General features: G+C 48.2%; 1 protein-coding gene across 1 annotated transcript in view; it reads right to left on the minus strand.

Moving 5' to 3' along the window:
- The window catches only part of Ecsit (ECSIT signaling integrator), a 13,916-nt gene extending 11,961 nt beyond the window's left edge, over positions 1 to 1,955 (minus strand). Inside the window, exons 1-2 of the mRNA XM_015489061.2 lie at positions 1,834 to 1,955; positions 1,500 to 1,635 (exon numbers count right to left, since the gene is read on the minus strand). The gene's annotated coding sequence lies outside the window, so the exon portion shown is untranslated. The remainder of the gene's footprint in view (positions 1 to 1,499; positions 1,636 to 1,833) is intronic.
- Positions 1,956 to 11,101: the final 9,146 nt, after the last annotated feature.

An 11,101-nucleotide genomic window follows, 5' to 3' on the forward strand; every position in this document is an offset into this window, starting at 1 on the left:
ATGCTGGTGGCCTAGAAACCATTTTGAAAAATGAGGCTACAGGGGCTGGGGATGTGGCTCAAGCGGTAGCGCGCTCGCCTGGCATGCGTGCGGCCTGGGTTCGATCCTCAGCACCACATACAAACAAAGATGTTGTGTCAGCCAATAACTAAAAGAAATAAATATTTAAAAAATTCTCTCTCTCCATCTCTCTCTCTCTCTCCTCTCTCTTTAAAAAAAAAAAAGAAAAATGAGGCTACAGAGTCTCATATTCTGGATTTGTCTATCTGCTACCCAGAGGTGTCATTCAATTTGTTCTTCTCTATATATATTTCCTGTATGTAACTCCAGTGGTCCCTAAACTTGATTAATATTAGAATAATCTAGGGGGTTTTTAAAATCCTATGCCCAGGTCATATCCCAGATACATTAAGTTAGAGTAACTGCAAGTAGAGCCCAGGCATCAGAATTTTAAGGCACCCCAATGACTCTATCATGCAACTAAGATTAATAATCTAAACCTTTGTTTCTCAAAATGTGTTCCAGAGTCTGGCAGTACTGGCATCAACTGGGAGTTTATTAGAAATGCAAAATCCTGGCCCTAACTCAGACCTACTGAATCAGTATCTGCATTTTAACAACATTCACATGTAGATATCCTATGTGTGTTAAAGTTTGAGAAGTGATGATGTATGTGCTTATGGCTCCCAAATATTCATTTCCAGCCTCCTATCACTCTGGCACATACCCAGCCATCCCAAACTTAATGTGTCCCATACTGATATCCCTGCTTAACTTATTCCTCTGAATGCTATTCAATGGTACCACCATTCCTAGTCACTCAGGCCACAAACCTAGGAGTCATTTGGAAGTCTACTAAGACCCTCACTCCCCCAATTAAGCCATCAACTAGTCCTGTTGACTATTTCTAAATCCATACCAAATGCGCCCATTTCTTTCACCTGCAGGCCAATGCCCCAATAGATGTGCTCTCTTTACTAGATACCTACCCATTCCTACCTTCCAGTCAGTTCTCCCTCTATGGCCAGAGAGAGCTTTTAAAAATATAAACTAAATTCAGGGCTCTACACCTAAAATTTTTAATGGTATCTCAAACTTAAAATCAGCCAGAGTCTTCCCTTTAAACAAAACTCGTACTACTCTCAGTTCCAGTTATGTTGTTTATGAAACAAACCAAGTTTATTACAGTCTCAGAGTCTTTGCACTTGCTCTTCCCTCCGCCTAGAACTTTCTTCCTCCAGGTCTCCCATGCCGTCTCTGTTCATTCTGGTCTCTATTCATCACTCTGATTAATGCATTTTTAGCAACTACCAATATCTGAATTCACCTATTTCGTTTCTTTATTTCTAACTTGTTCGATGTTTGGCTCCCCCAAGAAATGGGAGATTTTGTCTGTCCTGCTCACTATTGTGTGTCTGGCATCCAGGGCAGTACCTGGCACGTGGTAAATGCTCAACAAATATCAATCAAAGGGGAATAAGCGGTAAGCTTTTACAAACCTGAACTCTGAGGCTGGCTGCCAGGATTCAGCGTCCCTTGAAGAAACAGCCAGACGCAGATTCCAATTCCCGCCTCAGTGACAACTTGCTGTGTGACCTCGACCGAGAGCCTTACCTTCTGAGTCAACTATCCCATCTGCAAAGATTAGGGAGTGAGGCAGCTAGCACAGGACCGCAACCTTTCCCGGCACGTACCCGCCCCGCACCCCAAGAGGTCATAGCGCCCTGGCCTTGCAGCCGGGTCTCTCTGACGCTGTCCTTCCGCACTGCCAAGCCCGGAACTGAACGCCCGGCATCCCAATGGTTCGGGTTCGCCTTCCCAAGCGAGACCTACCTGCTCAGGCAGCAGGCCGAGGACCCCCGGCCGGCTCCGTGTCGCTGCTGGGCGCCGCCATGTTGGCCCAGAAGGCTTCCGGGTCACGGTCCTCCGGAAAGACAGCAAATCAAGAAAGCAGATTTAGCTGGTCCCCTCCCACAAAGGGAGAATCACCAATAGGAAAGAGGAAAGGCGTTGGTCCCGCCTCATAACAAGCCAGGCCACACCCCTAACCTTTAAGTGGGCGCCCGAGCCGGGAACTTCGGGGCCGGGAAGCAAGCCGGGTGTTGAGCTTGGAAGTTCTGTGAGGCAGCCGGAAGCCTCGTTCTCCCACCTGAAACGCGGAGAGGAATTATTAAAGGTGGAAGGGACGCGGATTCCTTCGTTCACTCAGCAAACGTTGAACGCTTATTGTATGCCAGGTGCGTTCTGGAATCTGCGGATTCGATGATGACATTAGTGAAGAAGACAGACCAATAACGTAGCGCCGTGACTGGGCCAGTGTTTAACCCATATGTGCCTCGATTTCCTCACCCATGAAATGGACAATTACAAAACACTTGGCAGAATTTTTTGTTGTTGTTGTTTGTTGTTTTTTTGGTTTTGAGACAGCTTCTCACTATGTTGGGCAAGAATTCCTGGACTCAAGTTGTCTTCCCATCAGCCCTCCCAGCCCTCCCATCAGCCCTGCTTTAGTAGGATTTCGCTACTGGGAGAGGAACCAGGGGCCTCCACGTGCTAGGCAAGCCCTCTATCCCCTAGCCATATCCCCAACCCTGTGACTGTGTTTTGAGTGCCCATGTGATCTCTCTGTGTGTTTGTGTCCGATCCCCACGGTCTACACAGGGCTGACTACCCTAAACGTATGTGAGAGATACCGTCTGAGTCTCCCGATCTGCACCTCTGCTCCTGATATCCAGCTAATCTCACTTCGGAGTATGGTGATATTGAGATGGTACAGCTGGCATCTGCCTCACTGGCTATAGAAGCTAGGCAGTAGGGCAGAGGAGAATCCTGGGGTGTGGACATGGCGACAGGAGGATGACCACCTCCGGTTCCTCCCTGTGGTGCCTCCTCCTCCTATAGTTCTGGGCCCTGATTTCATCTTATACCAAATAAGCTCCTGCAAGTACCCTGGAACCAGGCAAACTCCAGGAGCCAGAGTCCCGGTAGTAGGAAGATGCGAGGCTGGAGGGCGGGGTCATGCCGTAAGGGGCGGGGCCTAACTTGCCCCTGCCCCCTCCCCAGGTTTGCTCCGCCTGGCCATCAGTACTCTCATCTGGTGGCACCTGCTCTCCGTGGAGACAAGCATCCTCAGCCTTTAAGAGTGAGCTAGGGGGCTGGGGTTGTGGCTCAGTGGTGGAGTGCTCGCCTAGTATGCATGAGGCACTGGGTTCGATCCTCAGAACCACATAAATGTAAAATAAAGATATTGTGTCCACCTAAAACTAAGAAATAAAATAAATATTAAAAAAAAAAAAAGAGTGAGCTAGGTCCTGGCGGACACACTCCAGCTCCTGCTCTGCGCTCCTGTGGTGGGGGAATCCATCAACATGGGTTGGGCACTGTTGAGGATGTCCAGCTGAAAAAGGAACCCTTTGGGGAAATTTCTCACCTAAGATTGGCCCTACTCAGGAGCCCCATGGGTAGGCCCACTGCCTCTTTCTAACCCAGTACTGTGATTGGGGTGAGGTTAGAGTGTGCCTGGGAAGGGCTCCGGTGTTGACATTTTATCCCCACTTTGAAGCATTAAGAGGGTGGAAACAATCCAACTGTGGTGGTAAAGTGGGACCTTTGGGAGGTGATTAGATGACAAAAGGTCATCAGAACAGGGCCCCCGTGATTGAATATTGGTGACTTTATAAGAGGATGTAGAGAGCTGGGAATGGTTTGTGCACACCTGTGACCCCAGTTAGGCAGGAGACTGAGGCAGGAGGATTGTAAGTTTGAGACCAGTTTGGGCAGCACAGCAAGACCTCTTCTTAAAAATAATAAATAAGTAAATAAATAATAAAAATAGAAATAAAGAAGAGGAAGAAAGACCAAAAGACACATGTGAACTCGGTCTCTTGCCACATGATGACTTGAGGTGACTTGGTACTCTGCCAGCAAGAAGGCATCACCAAATGTGGGTGCTTGAACCTTCAGAACTATGAGCTAAATAAAACTTTATAAAATAAAGTCACCCAACCTCAGTGTTTTGTTATAGTAAAAGAAAATGTGTGGGCTGGGGTTGTGGCTCAGTGGCAGAGCGCTTGCTTAGCATGTATGAGGCACTGGGTTCGATTCTTAGCACCGCATATCAATAAATAAAATAAAGGTCCATTGACAACTAAAAAGCATTAAAAAGGAAAGAATGAAAGAAAATTGGTGATTACACCCAGCCAAGGCAGAGGCAGATAGAGGAACTTGGCCTCTCTGTGTCAGTCCCCCACCTATCCTGGTTCAAGCTTTCTAGAGTGGGGGTTGGTGAGCCATCTTCTCATCTCTTGAACTATGTATGGCTCAGGCTTTTGGTTACCTACCCTATGATAGGTGGACTCCTGCTGGGTGAGTGGGCCTAGGGGTCCTATTCATTCAACCTCCTGCTCACTTCTGTCCCCTGCCTCCCTCCAGACCTAGTGCTGATTCTCTGCAACAAAGGGACCACATGTCCATATTGCCATGAAGTTTCTCTCTTTGCCTGTGACTACGGTATATAATGATCCCTGGAGATGCTATCTCCACCCATTCACCCACCCATATGCACTGGACATCTACTGTGTGCTTGGTTATGCTGTTCTACTTTTGGACCCCAGAAGAACTGGGTTGTAATCCCATTCCTGACCCTTACTAGCTGTATGTCCTCAAGCATCTGATTTTCTCTTGCTGAGCCTCAGTTTTTGCCTCTGTGCAATGGGAATAACAAAGTACCTCAAGAAACTGTTGTGAAAGGGAGACAAGGACATACAGGATTAGTATAGTGCCTGCTACATAATTGGTGCTCAATAAGTGGAGTTATTTATTATCCTAATATATTCTTTTCACAGCGTTTACTATTTACCATAAACTCTGAGAAGAAGAAGGAATTTTTTTATTTGTGTGGTGCTAGGGATCAAATCCAGAGCCTCCATGCTAGGCAAGGGTAATTGTTATAAAAATGAATAAATGAGGGGTTGGGAATTTAGCTCAGTGGCAACATGTGTAATGCAGCCCTCATTCAATCCTTGGCCCTGAAAAATAATAAAATGAATAAATGAGTGGATGGGGTTTTCTAATTTTCATCCTATCTGTAAACCCTAGCAACTCTCCCTTCTTGTTGGGATTCTATCTGCTTCTGCTTCTGTTTGAGACTTTAAAATAAGCCCTGAGACTCTCTTCTGCACCACTGACTAATCACCTAACCACTGTCTTCCCAATCTTTCTGCAGACCCAGCGGTGACTGCTTTACCTTGCTGGCTTCTGTGCCCACTTCTATCTCCTTGCAGCCCTTGGTCAATCCTGGGGACTTGGGCATGGGGGACATGTGGAGGCCTCCCTGGTCCTCTCCAGCTTCCCCTCCCACTCTCTAATGCCCAATTCCTATTCTTCTGTCCACAGTGGTTCCTGAGTACAGCTTCTGAAATTCTCTAATGACCCTACTGTGTGCTGTGGTCATGGATAGAGTCTGCACTGCAGAGCTGGAATCACTTTGATGCCTCTCTAAACACACACACACACACACACACACACACACACACACATAGGGGATTGATGCCAGCGGTGCTCTACCACTGAGCTACATCCCCAGCAGTGGGTAAGGGAGTCCTCTGTCCCTAAAGTATGAAAAGGGACTGAAGAGAAGTGAAAGACCTCCCCCCAACCCTGCTCACACCTGGACCCAGAGCCAAAGTGTGTGTAGGGTGAAAGGAGCCTGAGGCCAGGCCCATGCTGCCACAAGAAGGCTCAGAGTCCCTCAACAATCATGTGTTAAATGCCTCTAAGTGTGGAACAGCAGTGAGCAAAAAGAGATCCCTGACCTTAGGGAGTTGACATTCTATTGGAGGAAATAAACAAAAGGCCTATATTATATATAAATATTTTATGGTTTGAACTTAGCAGTGATTATACAGGTGTGTTATGTAAAAATTTATCAAGCTGTCTATTAGGATTTGTGCATTTTACTTTGATACTTTGATCTTAAAAAGGCAGAAAGTGGTAAATGATGTCTTATACACTTTTCCATATACCTGATAGTCTTTAAAAGTCAACTTTAAGGTCTGGGTGTGCAGCTCAGTGGTAAAATTCTTGCCTAACAATTGGGAGGCCCTGAGTTCCATCCCTAGTGCCCCTTTTAAAATGATAAGTAATTTAGAGAAAAATGAAGCAGAGACAGGAGGCGGTGTGGGGGTGGGGTGGGGGGAGTAACTGTTGGAAACCAGGCGGTTTAAGGAAAGCCTCACTGAGTTCGCCTTTAGGTAAGACCTAGAGGCAGTGAGGACTTGAGGTGAGATTGAGAGTCTCCGGTGCTCTCCCAGAGACACCCAGCTCTAGGCTGTTGGTAACTCAAATGAATTAGCACACAACACAGAGTCTTGGCAGTAGCCATGGCCCTGGGCAAGGAGGGTTATCAGTCCTCACTAACCGTTTCTGAGGCAGGCGCGGAGGTGCGCACCTATAAGCCTAGCGACTGGAGAGGCTGAAACTGGAGAACCTCAAATTCAAGGCCACCCTTCAGGCCTGTCTCAAAATGAAAAATAGAAAGGTCTGGGTGATGCAGCCCAGTGGCAAAGAGCCCCTGGGTTCGATTCTCCGTACAATAAATAAAACACCAATTTCTGCAGTTTTTCAGTTATTCTGTTCAGAGAGCTGATGGGAGGTCGCGGATACCCCTAAAGCTGCCTCAACAACTTTGCGCAGACGCAGCACACCCTCTTCATCAGGGCTCCGGTGACTGGCCAATCTTAGAGAAACTGCATCCAATCAGCTGCAGGTCTAGAAGGCTTACGCGCCCCTCCCAGGACCAGATGACAGCCCACTCGGGCGGCGGCTGGGGTCACTACTGCCTTCTGTTCCGCGCATCCAGCTGCGCGTAGGCGCAGTTCATTCTATTGAGCTGGAACGTGGGTGGTGATGGGGTCTCCTGGCTGCGGGCTTCAGAGTTCCCAAGTCCCGCCTCATGAGGCAGTCTTGGCTTTTATTTTCTTATTTATGCTTCCAGAGTAGTCGATTTCAACATAGACGTTTGCTTATTTTATATACGTATTAGCACGGAACACGGTACTACATGTGAGACCCAAGCACACTCTAGCACGGAGTCCTCAGAAGCATCCTAGCAAAGCGCCGGGTGCGGCAGCACACGCCTGTAATCCCACCTACAGGGAGGCTGTGGCAGGAAGATCTCACGTTTGAGGCCAGTCAGGGCAATTTAGCGAGCCCTGCCTCAAAAAATAAAAAGGACTGAGAGTGTAACTGAATGATAATGCGCCCCTGGTACACACACACACCCTAGAAAAGCGGCAGCTTCAAGGTGGAGGGTCCTGGCAGACATCATCCTAACCAATTGACCATGGTTAATATCACCAGCAGTGAGTCATCGTGACATCATGAAGCCCTTGGTATGATGCATTAGGGCACATCGTCATCTTTTTGGCATCCTTCCCAGCAACGCCAAAACTTCAATCTAATTGACATAAACCAAACAAAGAGAGGGTCAACAAAATAACCGACCAGTACCTTCCGAAACTGTCAAGGTCGTTGAAAAAACCGAAGAACTGTCACATAGGAATCTAAAGACACATGACAATTAAATGCAAGGAGGGATCTTGGCTTGAATCTTGAGACATAAGTGGAAAAGGAAAAACTGAAGAAATCCGAATGAAAATATAGCAATTGTAGCAAAGTTAATTTCTTAGTTTTTATAAATTTATGATGATTATGTAAGATGTTAACATTAGGAGCACCTGGGTGAAGTGTAAATGAGAAGTCTCTATACTATTTTTTCAGCTCCTCTATAAGTCTAAAATTATCTCAGAAAGTTTTTTTTAAAAAGAAAACCTAGGGAACAGGCACTATTGATATACCCATTTTCTAGAGGAGGGAATAGATGTGCAGAAAAGTTAAGACATCTGTTCAAGGTCACACAGCCAGGAAGCAGCAGAGCAGGCTTCAAACTTGTAAGCCAGGGATCTAGAGTACTACCCCCCACCAGTCCTGGGGTCGAAGCCATTGAGTTACCACTGAGCTTCCCCTGCCCATTTTATTTTGAGACAGGGTCTCACTAAGTCAGCCAAGCTGGCCTCTAACTTGCAATCCTTCAGAGTAGCTTGGATTACAGGTGTATGCCATCACAACTGGCTGAGAGCCCCTGCATTTAAATGCAGAGNAAAAAAAAAAAAAAAAAAAAAAAAAAAAATTCATTCAAAAGATCAAGGTTGGACAAGGGATTGTCCAGGCTGGACAAGTTGTAGAATGGTTTTTATAGCCCCCATCACAGCCTGTGACACACACCCTGTGGGAAGCCATTCTCACACGTGACTGGGCAACTCCCGGTTTGGGTCTGAGGCGCTCTGGCTAAACTGTGTCGGAGCTTTCCCGGCCCTCTCCTGGTGCGAGAGCCACTGACCCCGGGGACCAATCACTGACCCTGACCTTGGAGTGCGGCCCCCCTCAACCTTCATTGGATGGAATTCTCCCCTGAATTTCTTGTTCCCCAATAAAAGGCTACTCCCTGGCGTGCTCACTCTCTCTCTCTCCTGCTAGCCCTGAGTAATCCTTGCTGCCCTACCGGGTGGTTCGAGGTGACAGCCAGAGGGGGAGCCGTCTCGGACCTGGTCATAGAAAAAGGTAACTGAGTCTGTGTGTTTTATTTCGATCTCACTAGTTAACTTTTATGCCAAGAACCTCTTTAATGAAACCAGTGCGCTGGTTGCATGGTGGAAACACCCCCTGCCCACTCCCCTAATTGCTCTTCTAGGCAGAGGAAAAGTGAAAATGTAAAAAATCCCTGTACCTCTACTGACCTCCATCCAGAAGGTGCTGGGAAATCATGCCCTTTCCTTGTGTATTGGTTAGGCATCCACATGTCAGACAGACGTGAGCTCCAGTCCCTGCCCACCCACTTTAGTCATATTTATTCAATGAGCAAGATTTTTCCTCCTTTTCCCCCCACTGCAGTACTGGAGGTTGAACCTAGAGGTGTTCTATCACAGAGCTGCACTCCCAGTCCCTTTTATTATTTAGGTTTTTTTTTTTTGGTGTGTGTGTGTGTGTGTGTGCATGTGTGTGTGTGAGGGTGGGTACTGGGAATTGAACCCAGGGGCACTCTACCACTGAGCTGCATGCCCAGCCCCTCTTCATTTTTATTTTTTAAATTTTGAGATGGGGTCTTGCCAAGTGGCCGAGGTTAGCCTTGAATTTCATTTTCCTCCTGCCTCAGCCTTCCAAGTTGCTGGGATTACAGGTGTGTGCCACTGAGCTTCCCGGCAGTGGTGGCTTCTCCTCCTCCTCCTCCTCCTCCTCCTCCTTCTCCTCCTCCTCCTCCTCCTTATTTTTTGCTTTTGTGGTAGTGGGGATTGAACCCAGGGTCTTGTGCATGCTAAGTGCATGCTCTACTGTTGAGCTATAGCCCCTGCCCCCAGTGGGCAGGTTTTGAGTGCCTGCTGTATGTATGTACTGCTCTGGGTGCTGAGGCAATCCCTGTCCCAATGGGGTCTCCATTCTCATGGGATGAGATAAACAATAAGCAAATGTATGTGTAAGATGTCAGGAGAGGGCAAGGGAAAAAAGGACAGGAACAGATGAGAGTGGCATGGCTATTTTTATAAATCAATTTTTTAATTAAAATGTTTTTCAGTGGTGGGGATTGGATTTAGGGCTTTGCACATGTTAGGCAAGTGCTTTACCACTTAGCTACACTCCCAGCCAAAATTAAAGTTTTGAGAAGATAAAAAACACCCATTTCCAGATGTAAACACTTAATGAACAGCTCCCTCCTGCCCACCCTCTCATGGACAGTATGGGATTTGGGGCATGCTATTGCTTTAGGTGCTCAGGGAGGACATCTTTGAAGAAGTGACATCTGAGCACAGACTGAATTAAGGGAGGAAGAGGCCACACAGACATCTTGCAGAGATGTGTTCCAGGTGGCAGGAACTGCCAGCACAAAGGCCCTGGGGGTGGGAACATACTTGGGGACTCTAGAAATATGGAAGCGTCTGGAAGGAAGGGTATAAGCAGTGTGACCCTGGGAGAGTGGCTTGACCTCTCTGAACCTTGAGTTTCCTTACCCATGGAATAGGTCTGAGAGTTTCCATTCTCAATGGGTTATGGTGAGGACTGAATGAGATTGTGCCTGGTACAGTGTCTGGTACCAACTGAGCACCCCAAAACAGAAGCCATTAGAAACAATGGCCTCTACCTGTTTTCTGGAGGGAAAAGCTAGGCCAGGAGGGAGCCAGCAAAGAGGGGCTGCCACCATAAGCAGATGCAGCACAGGACTTCAACCGTCTCCCAGGATACACAGGGACAGAGATGAACTGTGCTCAAGGTTTAGGGCGTTCACTCAAGCAGAGGCGAGGCACCGGTTTTTCTTTCAGGACTGACACTTGGAAGGAAACACGGTTCCTTCCAAGATCCCACACTTCTCATTTAGATGAGAAACTGAGGCACGGAGGGGTTGAAGCCTGGGAAATGCCAGCTGGGAGCTGGGCAGGGGGGCTGCAGGTGGGCACTTGGAGATGGAGCTGTCTCCGGGGTTGGGGCCTCCGGTTGGGATCAGCCCCTTCTCTCTGCCTCCACCGCTGTCTTCCAGATAGAGAGACCATACAGCGACCTCCAGAGAGAGACACAGAAAGCGTCGGAGCCCTGGAACTAAAACGGAGATGGAGAGATGGAGAGAGAATGGAGGGAGCGATGAGACAGGAGGGCAGAGACAGTGAGCCAGGCCGATTCACAGCGCCATCAGAGAGAGAGGGAGAGAGAGAGGCAAAGGCAGAGACTGCAAAAAAAAAAAAAAAAAAAAAAAACCTTGGCGACACAGAAGGAACGACAAACAGCGACCCAGAGACGGGGATGAATCAGACAGGACAAGAAGTACAGCGTCACAGACCGAGAATCGGAGAGGACAGACTCAGGGAGGGCTGCCCTTTCGGGAGACCCCGGGCTGCCCCGTCGGGGGCGAGCCAGGAGCTCCCCACCCCGCCCCCGTCGTGCCTGGACCGTGACTTCAGAGGCAGCGCAGATTCTATAAATGGCCAAGCGCAGCCGGGGAGCGCGGCCCGGTGAGTCAGCGCGTGACGTCACCGCCGCCCGGACCCCCCCCCACAGG

This window comes from Marmota marmota, unplaced genomic scaffold, assembly GCF_001458135.2.
Source record: "Marmota marmota marmota unplaced genomic scaffold, marMar, whole genome shotgun sequence".
Lineage (NCBI taxonomy): Eukaryota > Metazoa > Chordata > Mammalia > Rodentia > Sciuridae > Marmota > Marmota marmota.